Source organism: Pleurodeles waltl, chromosome 10, assembly GCF_031143425.1.
Source record: "Pleurodeles waltl isolate 20211129_DDA chromosome 10, aPleWal1.hap1.20221129, whole genome shotgun sequence".
Classification (NCBI taxonomy): domain Eukaryota; kingdom Metazoa; phylum Chordata; class Amphibia; order Caudata; family Salamandridae; genus Pleurodeles; species Pleurodeles waltl.
This window is the reverse complement of record NC_090449.1, coordinates 1009015956-1009029372: the sequence shown is the minus strand read 5'-3', so window position 1 is coordinate 1009029372 and position 13417 is coordinate 1009015956. Positions and strand designations below refer to the sequence as shown.

At 48.4% G+C, this 13417-nt stretch overlaps 1 protein-coding gene and 1 long non-coding RNA gene across 3 annotated transcripts in view; one reads left to right on the top strand and one right to left on the bottom strand.

The window, feature by feature from the left end:
- Positions 1 to 13417, bottom strand: part of LOC138262127 (uncharacterized) — a 204367-nt gene that overhangs the window by 36328 nt on the left and 154622 nt on the right. The gene's annotated exons all lie outside the window — the stretch shown is intronic.
- NPHP3 (nephrocystin 3) overlaps positions 1 to 13417 on the top strand; it is a 211944-nt gene that overhangs the window by 125931 nt on the left and 72596 nt on the right. The window lies entirely within an intron of this gene.

Below are 13417 nucleotides of genomic sequence, written 5' to 3'. Positions count from 1 at the left end.
ATCTTCCAGAAGTGGGGGTTTCCTCGGGTAGATCTGTTCGCCACTCGAGAGAACGCGCATTGTCCGTTGTTCTGCAGCCTTCAGTATCCGATGCAGGAAGCGTTGGGGGACGCGTTTCAAATGACCTGGTGCGGCCAGTTGCTTTACGCGTTTCCTCCCATACCCTTGATTCCTCGAGTATTGAGGAAGATTCGCCAAGACCGGGCTCTAGTAATCTTAATAGCTCCGGATTGGCCAAGGAGGGTGTGGTACTCCGACCTTCTCCAACTCTCAACGTGCCCGCCGCTCCGTCTCCCTTTCAGGGCAGACCTCCTCTCACAGTCGCAGGGGCAGGTTCTACACCCCAACCTCCAGAGTCTGCACCTACATGCCTGGAGATTGAACGGGGCAACCTGAGTTCCTTCTCTCTCCCGCCTGAGGTAGTGGATGTTATATTAGCGGCCAAGCGACACTCCACTAAATCTATCTACGCTAATAGGTGGTCTAAATTTGTTGCGTGGTGTGGAGAGAGGCAGATTGATCCTTTACATGCTCATCTATCGGACGTTTTGTCTTTTGCTCTATCTCTGGCGCAGAAAGGTTGTGCAGTGGCTACCATTAAAGGTTATTTATCGGCCTTGTCAGCCTTCATATGTCTTCCAGACCAACCATCTTTATTTAAATCCCCTATTGTTATCAGATTCTTGAAAGGTCTTCTAAATCAATATCCTCCAAAGCCATTCGTTATGCCGCAATGGGATTTGTCCTTAGTCCTGACTTTCCTTATGGGGTCCCCTTTTGAACCTATGCATTCTTGCCCCTTGAGGTATTTGGTTTTAAAAACAGTCTTCCTGATAGCTATAACATCAGCAAGGAGAGTGAGTGAGTTGCAGGCCTTATCAGTAAAACCCCCTTATACAACTTTTTATGGGGATAAGGTGGTGTTGAGGACCAAGGCTGCTTTCCTCCCGAAGGTTGTTTCACCCTTCCATTTGGCTCAGGCAATTACTTTGTCCACGTTCTATCCTCCGCCTCATCCTTCCAAAGAGGAAGAAAGACTGCACCGTCTGGACCCAAAGAGAGCGTTGAGCTTCTTTATCGATAGAACAAAGGATTTCAGGCTGGAGGATCAGCTGTTTATTGGATACGTGGGCAAGAGGAGAGGAAAGGCAGTCCACAAGAGAACACTATCCAGGTGGGTTGTTCTTTGCATTAAAATATGTTACTCTTTGGCAAAGAAGGATCCTCCTGAGGGCATTAGAGCTCATTCCACCAGAGCTAAGTCGGCCACTTCGGCCTTAGCCAGAGGTGTTCCTGTGGTCGACATCTGCAAGGCCGCAACTTGGTCGTCCCTTCACACTTTTGCAAAACATTACTGTTTAGATTCTGAGGTTAGAAGGGACGGCCATTTTGCACGGTCAGTGCTGCAGGATTTCTTGGTTTGACCATTTAGGCACCCACCGCCGGGCGTGGTACTGCTTTGGGACTCTATTCATGAGGTGAGGAATCCACAGGTAGTTGTATCCATCAGAAGAACGAGTTACTTACCTTCGGTAACGACTTTTCTGGTGGATACATTAGCTACCTGTGGATTCCTCACGGTCCCACCCGCCTCCCCGTTGCCTTTATGGTCTTGCCAAGTAATCCTTGAGTGTGCTCCTCTTGGTCTTTGAGGGTGCAATAGATGTATATATATAATATATTTATATATATATAGGTATATGTGTATATATCTTTATGTATATACTTGGTGTGTGTATATATTTTAAAAAAGAGAGTTTTATATATATATATATATATGTACATAAAAAGATTTACAGTTATTCATACAATGTGGTGTATTTTTACAATATAATGGATGTTGCTTTGTTCTTTCATTGCATTGCCTGGTTGTTCTCATGCACGTAAAAAATGATTGGTACTGACGTCCGCACGTCGTCGAGGACCTCTTATTGCCTGTATGACGTCAGACGGCGTCGCGTGCGAGACAGTGACGTCCTCGTCGACGTGCAGAGACTAGTAAGAAGATTTCCGTAGAATGCTGGCGCCATGGGAGTATTCATGAGGTGAGGAATCCACAGGTAGCTAATGTATCCACCAGAAAAGTCGTTACCGAAGGTAAGTAACTCGTTCTTCTCTCCTCTTTTTTTATTTGTAATCATCCTTTTCACCTTCCTCTGTTTAATACTGCTGTGATGTGCAGGCTGGAAAATGAGCGGCAATGAAGCGTATCTAGCATAAAGTCTGCATACCGTGCTGAGACACTAGGGGTATGCATTTACACGGGTTGTGCCCTTGGGATCTGCTTTACACCAGTCTTTTATGATTTGGAACCTAGCAGATGTATTAGTTTATCGTTCATGTTGTAATTAAAAATTAGTTTATGAAGAGGTGTTCTAGGATAAATGGCATACTCTTTGCATCTCGATATTCAAGGAGAGGTTGACAACTTTCCATTTGATGAAAAAAACTTTTTCCTCTCACTTCTGACAATTAATTGCAGCAATGTCAATTGTAAATAGTAATGAAAAATAATTTAATCCCCTCACATCAATTCCTAGTAGGCCTGACCTAATCAAAAGTATTGTTTTTAGAGGCAATGTCTTTTCCTCTTCCATCGGTCTGAAGATGAATGAAATCCCTGATTTGATTATCCATTTATTTATTATTTTATTATCTTTGTTATTATGGTGCTAACGTGTGCATGTATCCTCAGTGGTGCACAAGAAAGGGCCTCCTTTAGGACAAAGAATGAAATAGGGACAACTACAAGACCCTGGAAGTGTAGCTATTTTTACATTGTGTTCTGAAGATGCATCTTTAAAGTTTTCTGAATTTCTAGCAGGCTGGCTGCTAAGAACATTACCCTTGACAATTTGTTTCAAGTTTTATTAGAGTTCTGGTATTCTTCTTCCTAAGGATCTACTAGGCAAGGAGATGATTTGCTCCTCTTAATTTCTGCAATTGTAAGAGGATTGTAAGATGATTGACAAATGTGGACAGAGTTAAAGAGGATCTGTCCTTTCATAAAGGGTGGAAGAGCCTGTGAAGATTAAACAAAAGGAGGGAAATTAGACAGATCTTTCTGCTCTGGTACCCAAGCTTGCAGTAGAGTGGTTTATTGGTTTGATTGGGGAACCTTATTCTGCTAGAATGCTGTTAACAAGGTGAATATTTACTAGAACCCCTGTGCATAAAATATCTTAGAATTTGTGTGTTAAACTTCCACAGAAGGTGGACCAAGTTTAGAAACCCCAGTGATCATTTTTTGAAGATCCTAATCAAGGTCCAAGGTAAAGCATTTTTATGTACCAGGGAACCATAATAAGGAGTAAAGATATTCTTTCCAGACTAAACTGTGTAAGGGGTGAGAAGTGGCAAGCGTAGGCAAGAAGAAATTGTTTTGGTAATGCTTTGTTGTAGAGAAAATGCAGCCATCCAGTTTTCTGAAATAATGATGTGTAATGTTAGATTACCAACGTCATGGGGGCGTGGCCAGGGTCCGGAACATGGCGGACGCCTGATTATCTAGCTCTGGAGGCGCCTGCCGGATTAATCCTTCCCAGCGCGCTGGTCCGGGCTGCCTGCTCATGGAGTGTGGGCTCCCTGCGGCGGACCGCCGGGAGGCGCGATTGGGCCCCCAACGCAGTCCTGGGGTGAGAGGCGGGCGGTGCTGTTTGCTCCGTTACGGGGAGAGGCGTGCGGCCCCTCCCCTGCTGGAAGCCGCGGCCTGACGTTGCGCGGTCGGCCGCGGCGGGAGCGAGGCGGGCGGCCAGAGTCCATCGGCGCTCGCGTCGGAGGCTGAATTTACCGTTGCGAGGGGAGGCTAGCGGCACGGAGTACCTGGGCACGGAAAAGGCAACGGGATGGGCTGCCTAACGGAGTGTGTCATCTGTGGAGGTTCAGTAGTTGAACACGGATCCCCATGTGTTGCGCCTTGAGAGAGGTGCGCATAACGGACGGCCCCGGGTCGACTGTGGCGTGAGGGGACCGCGGAGCCACCGGACGTCTTGGGGCACAACTGACTCCGGAGAGAAGATTACGAACACGATCAGGTGGACACCCTTGAGCACGGAAAGAGGACTGGAAAGTGGATGAGTGCCCCATTGGATGGATGACTGGGCCTTGGCTGTGGCGGGCGCCTGGATCTGGCTGCCGGGGCAGGGCCTGACTGGAAATCCGAACAAAGGCACCGGGGCTGAAATAGGGAGTAATTAGCAGCGACCTACTGCATGAGTGCCCACCATCCTGGGAGCCGCAATTTAGACACAACCAGCGGAGCTCTTGGAGTTCGGCCAAAAAGGACAGAGAGTAGAAGTTAGAGCTCCAAAGTCCGAAAAGAAGGGACAATCCTAGTTGTGGTTCACACGAACGCGCGCGGGCTGTCTGCAGGGGCCCCCGAGGCGCGCCTGCTTGCCGGACCGATGCCCCCCAAGGGCCGTCACAAGAATAGAACCATGGACCACGAGTTGCCACCTGGGGTGAGCGAAGCGGACTCACTAAACCAATCACAAATTAAAGTTCAGGACACCCTAGACAAGATACTGGGGGCCATAGAGGATACCAAATCAACATTGCAACGTGACATCAACCAGGTTGCGATTGAGGTGGGGCTCCTGAGAGCTGACCATCACAAGTTGGTTGACAGGGTCAAAGAAGCGGAAACCATATTAGCGGACATCGTACCAAGGCAGAAAGACATAGCGGCGGAGGTAACTTCATTGACCGACAGAGTGGCAAGACTTGAACAACGTGCCGAAGACGCGGAGGGAAGAAACAGGAGGAGCAATGTGCGCGTGGTAGGCCTCCCTGAGGGGACCGAAGGGTCAAACTTGGTGGGCTTTCTGGAGAAATGGTTGAGCGAGGTGGTTGCGCCGGGATGCCTGACCCCCTTCTACACCCTGGAACGTGCCCATCGTGTACCATCGAGACCTCTAGCCCCTGGCAGACCCCCCCGTGCTATAATCGCTAAACTTCTGCACTACAGAGACAGGGACATCCTCCTACAGAAAGCCAGAGAGACGGGCCCGTTCAAAGTAGGGAACGGGGAAGTTACATTGTTCCCGGATTTCACGCTGGAGGTCCAGAACAGGCGAACCTCATTCCTAATGGTCAAAAGAGCCCTGCGAGACGAAGGGATCCAGTACTCGCTATTATACCCAGCCAGGCTAAGAGTGATGGTGGAGGGCAAGACCACATTCTTCATATCGCCGGAGGAAGCATGGGAATGGCTTGAGAGGCGTGGATCCCAAAAAGTGCGACCTGCAAGTGAAAGCCCTGGAGCGAGAAGAGCCCGCCGAGCCCCGAAGGGGAAGAGATCAAGTGACCGCCCTCGGTTGGCACCAACGCAAACGCAGAGAGAAACGGACAGGAGGGCGGCCCTAGAGGCGGCGGCTCGGGTGGGTGGTGAGGTGCCCCCCCCCGAGGAGGGACCGAAGAAGAGTCCGATGATACAATGGTGTCCTCTGCCGAGGACTCGGAGGGCCTATCGCCAGCACCGAGTGTGACCCCACAGACAGCCGACGAGCTCGTATAGCCCGGACGTGAAGCGGCGCCCAGAGACATAGCACACTGCTTGAACGAGTGGCCCCTCCGGACCTGGCTCCCCCCCCTGACTCGACTCTTGCCTGTCCGACTTGGCTGGCGAGTACTGCAGTTATGTGTTTGGAAAAGTTGCATTATAGCACAGTTTATTGGGCAACCTACAGTTCCGGAGGCGCCCTGGGGTTGGGGAGTTGGGGTTTACATTTACAAGTTAAATCGGCTAAATGGGTGGAGAAATCTGACTACAGTAGAGGGGTGGGCATGTGGGGGAGGCTATTGAGATCAAGGGCGCGCCAGACCTGCCACGAGCAGGTCCCAAGCACTGGATGGCAGACTACAACCTTATAACCTGGAATGTCAGGGGGATGGGCACTCCGGCTAAAAGACATAGAGTTTTATCATTCCTCAAGAGAAGGGGGGTGCAGATAGCAATGTTGCAGGAGACCCACTTGGCAATGGGCGAGGGAGAGAAACTAAGACGGAGGTGGAGGGGGCGGGTGTTTGCCATGGAGTATTCAGCTTATGCAAGAGGCGCACTGATTTGGATTAGAGCGGGGGTCCCACTGACGGTTGAGTCTTCCAGCATTGACAAAGAGGGAAGGTTTGTGATACTGGAGGGGAAACTACAGGGGATCCCGTTAGTTCTGAGTTGCATTTATGCCCCCAACCAAGATCAGATCCCATTCATGATCGGCTTATCAAGTCACCTCACCCGCCAGAGCACAGGGGAAGTACTAATAGGAGGGGACTTCAACGCAGTACTAGATATAAACATGGATAGGTCTACCCCACCGCTCCAAGGGGCAACATCAATTAAAACAGCACAAAATCTAACTGAGTGGTTGAGTACTTGGGGGTTAGTGGACGTCTGGCGGGTGCAGCACCCAACCGCCAGGGACTATTCATTTTACTCGGGCCTTCACCGAGTGCACACTAGAATTGATAGGGTGGTCTGCACCTCAGGACTGGCTCGCGATATGACCCAGTCTGAATACCTTGCTCGCACAATATCGGATCATAACCCTCTACTACTAACGATGAGGGTATCACGGGACAGGCCGCCCATCCCGTCATGGAGACTGGCCCCTGCGACACTCGAAGATCAGGCATATAGAGAGGCACTGCGCAACCACCTAACAGAACACATTGAAACAAACAAGGGATCCACCCCCTCCAGGGTGGTGGAGTGGGAGACACTCAAAGTGGTGACGAGGGGTTTCTGTCTCGGGCAGTCGGCGGGAGTGAGGCGCACACTAGAGAGGGAACTAACCGCCCTGGAGGAGGTCATACACGAGGGGGAGCTAAGACAGGGCCCTGCAGCGCAAGAGGATGAAAAATATAATCAAGCACGCAGAGAACACTCACAGGCTGAAGAAAGACTAAGATGCCATGACATGCAAAAATATCTAGCATCCATACAATCTGAGGAGGGGAGGTCGGGTAAACTGTTGGCATGGTTGGTGCGCCCAAACGGAGATAGTGAACCCATCACAAGCGTGCTGGATAGAAGGGGAAACCGTAGGCTATGCCCAGGCCCCATCAATGACGCATTCAGGGATTATTACGCACACCTGTATAGAAGACCTAACGACTTGGAGACGGCGACATTTGACAACTACCTGTTACGGATCCCCCTACCGGTGCTGGATCTCGAGGATAGGGATAGGCTAGGAGGGCCAGTGACCATGGAAGAGATAAATGATGCCATAACGCAGCTGGCCCCTGGGAAGACCCCTGGTACAGACGGCCTTCCTATGGATTTTTACAAGAAATATAAATCCTTACTGACTCCCTGCTTGGCGGAGATGTATGCGGAGGCAATACAAAAGGGGGAGCTACCATGTACACTACGTGAGGCGCTGGTAGTCCCACTCCCCAAGACAGCCAACAGGGAGGCTTCGGTGTCCGACTTCCGCCCGCTATCCATGCTAAATAGTGACTTCAAGATCCTCAGCAGGATCTTAGCCGGCCGACTGCTTCCCCACATGTCCACACTGATACATGCTGACCAAAATGGCTTCATTCCCGGTCGCAGCACCTCTTTAAACCTTAGGCGACTCTTCTCTGTATTACACATGCCCGAAGAACTGAGGCCGCTGGCGGGGACCCTGTTGGTGGTGGATTTCGAGAAGGCATTTGACTCAATTCGGTGGGACTACCTGAGGTCGGTGATGTTAAAAATGGGTCTGGGAGAAAACTGGGTTAGATGGGTGGACCTGTTGTACTCGTCCCCGCTAGCAAGAGTGAGGATGGGTAGAACAATCTCCAGAGCGTACCCGGTGTTCCGTGGCACTAGACAGGGGTGCCCCCTTTCCCCACTACTGTTTGCCCTGGCTATCGAGCCCCTGGCGACTCGGCTGAGGGAGGGGGGTGTGGGTAGGGGGGTCGAGTGGGGGCCAACTGAACACATTGTCTCCCTTTACGCTGACGATATATTAATTTATCTTAGGGACGGTCCCAGTGGTATCCCTTGGGCACTTGGGGCACTGGAGGACTTCGGGGTGGTTTCGGGACTGCGCCTAAACCGTGGCAAAACATACGTGTTCCCTTTGACTGCAGGTTGCGAGCGCCCACCAACATGCCCGACAGACGTGAACTGGGCCCCTCGGTCCTTCAGGTACTTGGGTATTCAAATATTCCACGAATTGGAAGATCTCAGGGAGGGTAACCTTGGCAAAGCGACTCGATCCTTGAGGTCCTCGGTAGGGTTTTGGCGCTCCCTGAAGTTATCAATAATGGCCAGAGTGGCACTATCTAAAATGATCATGCTTCCAAGACTCCTCTACTACTTTGTCAATTTACCATTGTTGATCCCTCCGGTATGGTTCCGTGACTTGAACGTACTGCTCAGAGAGCTAATTTGGGACAATGGACGTAGACGCACTGCACTCACGACCACTTGTAGGCCGACCCGCATGGGAGGACTGGGTGCCCCCGACTTTGAGGCTTATTACTTGGCATCCCAACTACAGTGGGTAGCCGGCTGGCTGGCGGGCAAGGGACACCTGGACCTGTGGACAACCCAGGGGGTAATGGACACGTCACGGATTGCGACACACATGACAGGCAAGAAAATAGTCCTGCCTGGAAACAACATGATGTTAAAAGTCGCAATAGCATGCTGGAAGAGATGCGCAAAGAGAGTAGGAGTGGGCCCACCATACTCCCCGGCCTTACCGCTCTCGGCACTGATTATGGAGTCTGGGGGGAAAGGACCGAAAAGCCTGGGACTCGGTCCCTGGACGGGTGCAGGGATTGAGACAGTGGGTGGACTATTCGAGGGGGGGTACTGAGGGGCTTTGCTGATCTAACGGGTGTGGGTGTTCCCCGGGGTCAGTTCCTGCTCTTCGGGAAGTTAGTGCACGCACTGAAGGACCACTGGTGCACGATAAACGCTGAACCCACTCCTCACGGAGTATTGCACCTCCTACTGACGTCGGGGGAGGAGCCCCACTTGATAACCAAAATATACCGAACCCAGTTACAATCCATATTAGATCCCTTGCAGTCAATGAGGGAGCGATGGGGAGGCACGATTGGGCGGGACTTGTCTGACCCTGAGTGGAACAAAACGTTGGCATACCCCCAGACGATCACACGGAATGCGCGGTTAAAATACATCCAATATAATTACCTGCACAGAACGTACCTAACACCGCACCGACTATTCCGTATATACGGGGGGCCCCCCAGGGCGTGTCCAAGATGTCGGGGGGGTGAGGCAGACTTTGACCATATGGTGTGGGGGTGCCCAGTGCTTCAGGTTGGTTGGAAGGAGATATTGTCTATTCTGTCCCAGCTATTCGGTACGGAGTTACTCCCTACCCCGGAACTGTGCTTACTGGGTCTCAGGCCGGCAGCATTAAACGGGAAAGTAAGAGGGCGTTTCCTGGACCTAACCCTGGCCCTTTACAAAAGATTGATCTCAAAGGGCTGGAAATCCTCAGACCACCCCTCACTGGCTGATTGGAAAAAGGATGTTACGAAATGGTCCAGGGCTGAACTACAGGTCCTGAAGGCCCTCCGCCAAGGGCATCCGTCAGGTTCCTATTGCCCCGGCCTGGGAAGACTTAGTGGCGAACTGGGATGGACTATGCAAGAGAGCAGCAGCCCCAATGGGAATGGTGGGAGATACTTAGCACATCTTGGTGGATTGACCTATGGGATGGGACCCCCAGGGAATTCCATGGGGTAACTGAACACTCGTAGAGCCCACACTGAGGAACGCAAAACAGAAACCAACGAGCCACCAAATACTATATCACCATTGGATACGGGGATGAAGCGAACGGCCTGTTGTCCCCCCTCTCGCGATGGTGCGCCTGGCCTCCCCCTACATGCTGACATGCTTTAACTCCTCAAACACCGTTCGCTACAAATCCCACCCACATAACGCCGTAAAGTTGTTCTCCTATCTTGCTTATTTCCCCCCCCCTTTCTTTTTTTTTCTCTATCCATTTTTTGTATTTTTCTTTTTCTCTCTTTTTTCTTTTTCTCAGTTTGCTTCGCTCTCATTCTCCTATTTAAAGTACAGAGTAGAACGGGTTTAAGTTGACTGATCACATATATGAGTTAAATTGATAGTATAAGATTGCGAAGTGTATAGCACGGCTCGTCATAGGGTTGGGTATATCAACACCAAGTATCAACGAATGCATAGAAAATGTTAACAATACCAAAGTAATAAGCAACTAAACTTGTATAATGTGTGTCACAAATGCAGACTGTTTAATGTTCACATACAACAAATGCAAGTTGTTAACTCGAGCAAACGTATAAATGTAAAGCAACAAAAGGTTAATAAAATATATTAAAAAAAAAAAAAAAAGATTACCAACGTCATCAGAAGCAGCTATATTTGTAGCCAGATTCATCTAACAAAGTAGTCACAAAGGACTGTTTCCCATTTTGGGTTTTTGCACTTAGATGCCCCTAACCTACTGTTGTGAAACTTAGCTCCACATACCCCATTGCAGCTCTCTGCAATCATTTCTCCAGCCCATTCCTACACATGTGACTATTACTATGCTTAACTGTTTGATCAAAGTGGATAATTACACACTTTTGGTGAACCAGGTGACATCCAGTGTTTAAATGGTTGTTAAGACTCTTATCGGAGATCCTTCCAAAACTTGATTTCAAGGCATTGTTTCATAAACCCATGATTTTGCTGTAGCATTGAGGAGTGTTGGGTCACTTTTTAGGTCGAGGGTAAGCATTTGTCCTGGTGTATACTTAAGTATACTTATACTGTGCGTTTAAAGTGATTTCATTTGTTGGTTGCAGTGTCCTTTAAAAGTTCTTCCTCGCTGGTGGTCAGTTCTGCCATTTTCTCCCTCCTTTTTCTGTTTCAGAGCAGTGACCAACTACTGTATTTTGCCACTTGCTGTGATGGACTATTGTTGACATTTCTTTGGTGCTCCTTTTTCACTGGGGGTATTTTAGACTGGTAGCTGTCTGTATTTTATTGTAGCATTCCATTCCTCCCACCTCCTTCCACGTCGCTGACATTGTTTTGGCTTTATTCCAGTGCTGTCCTCGTTTACCGCCTGCTCCTAAAATAAGCTTATTTTACTAAACAAACACCCGGTCATTTAGCCCACTGCTCAGGAAAACCACAATATGCACTTTCTTGTAGAATGTAGCTAAATCTAGAAGGAATGATGTGAAACTTGCTTAGCCTCGCATTGTATCTTGAGTCTCTCTCTCCGTGGCCCCTCCCTGCCAGCACTCCTGACATCACACACAGAGCATTGCTTATCTCCTTTATTGGGGCCATACATCTTTCCAGGCTGCTCTGCTAACTTCTTTAGCACTTTGGTGAAGTGCGAGGCAAAAATGTTTGCAAGACTTTTCATTCTGTTAACATACAAACACTGTCCGTGGCCAAAAGGGTGAAATTCCCTTTCTGTTCACATTCAGTATATTTTTCACTTTGTTTGCTGTGCCAACATTGTAGACCAACTCAGCCTGCCTTCTGTATCCCTTGTCTTTTGTTCTTTTCCTGTCTTCTGTTTTGCCAGCAGTGTTGGATGGTAACCAGGCTCAAACTCAGCTACATGGAGACAGCTACTTTCAAGACAAGCTGATTTGCCTATGTATTGTGGCACTTCAAGCTTAGGGGTCCACCCGAGCCCAGTGCTTTCCCAGTTAGTAGCCCCACCAAACCCCTAAACAAGCTGTAACTGGTTAACATGATCATTTGCCATAAAATGCATGCAATACAAAATTTAAAAATATTAATGCAGTTAATAGAACTTTGTAACGTCATCTTGCTGCCTTTCATTAGCCAAGACACAGTGAGATTCCATATAGAACTGTCTTCTTGCGCCACCTGCTGGACACCAGTTATATTAGAGGCCTGAGAATCAAATGCTTGAATTTATCGTGTGATCGGATTCACAAACACAGCAAAGACAACTGAAACCAGTCAAGATTGTGGATGTCAAATGGGCAGTTACCCACAAAGTCTCACGTAAGCCTTGGCCAGTGTTTGAAGTCATTAAAAAAAGTATGGGAACTGTGATATGTGGGCAGGTTGAGTGAGCGTGGGGACATGGGTTTAAGGGGTGGCTAAAACATCAAAATGTCTGTAACTTATTTAGGTCTGTCTCCTTCAAGTAAGCACATATCTACATAAAGCACAGTTTAAAGGCAAAATATATGTAAGTTAAGTTAATCAGTGGGAAAGCTGTACTGTATGAAACCACTATTCGGTAATGCACTGCAGAAGTCTGTGTCTGTAACCTGGGAGCCACAGATTTTAATCCTGGTTAGAGCAGTGGAGAATAGTGGCTTGTATATGTTTAGTGCTAAGAGGTCCTAGTCTGTGACAGAATGCACTGTGAATATTTAAGTCATTACCTTAAGCTTGTATTACACACAGTATACGCTAGGATGCTACAAAATGCACAAAAACCTTTGAGATAAAAAAGTCCTTCCAAAATATAGATTTTAGTAATTTCCAGGCTGTGCATAGTGCATTTTTAGGTCGAACGCGCAAGCGCTCTGACTTGTGGCCTTTTAACCACGCCCACCACACGTCCATCACTATCACTCGTTCATGGGCTTGCCTTTCAAAAATCCTTTGTTATCATTGGTAAATGCTCTACGTTTGTCCCTTCTTGGGGTGGTTTGGTTACCGCCTTGGACATCGACCCTGTTACATAGATAATTGCGCGATTGCTGATTTGTTTGACTGCGAGAAAACGTTTTTTTCCCTTTTGTGTCTCTCCTTCGCACTCATGCTCATGGCGGCCGTGGCGCTTTGAATCTGATAGCCTATGTAAACTGTTTTACTTTTCATTTTAAATTTTTGTGGCAAGAAAAGTCCAGTTAGGAATTTACAAACCTAATAGCACTAACTCGAGCAAACGCGAGACCCATTGCATTGAAAATGGTTGTTAAAGAGATACTACTTCTAAAGAAATCTAAGATTGACGGAATCATGGAAGACTGAGAATGAAGGAGACACGAAGCTGTCACAGCAAACTCTTGAGGGTGAATGAAGAGCTTATGAAAACATCTTCACACTTCAAGGTGTTGATGAAAGGTGTACAGAATTTACACAACAGTAGTTGGATCTAGAATAGTGTTTTGTCTCTGAAGTAAATTCTCCCCTGATTTAGTGGGAAAATTGACCAGGTTTACACATGCTGCTCTGCTCCTCATTCAAATGTTTCTGACTGTTCCATAGGTTTGTCTGCATAGGAGACACGCATCAGAATTCCTCTGGCACGCGTGCTAGTTTATTTGTGCTACCTGCTGCTCCCCAACAAAATACTAAACTGTGCAGGAGATAGGGTTCACTCAGATTGAACTGACTTTTAACATAGATTACTACTGTTACTGTATCCAGGCCATAACATGACTTATGCTTGTGATGAAGTGATTG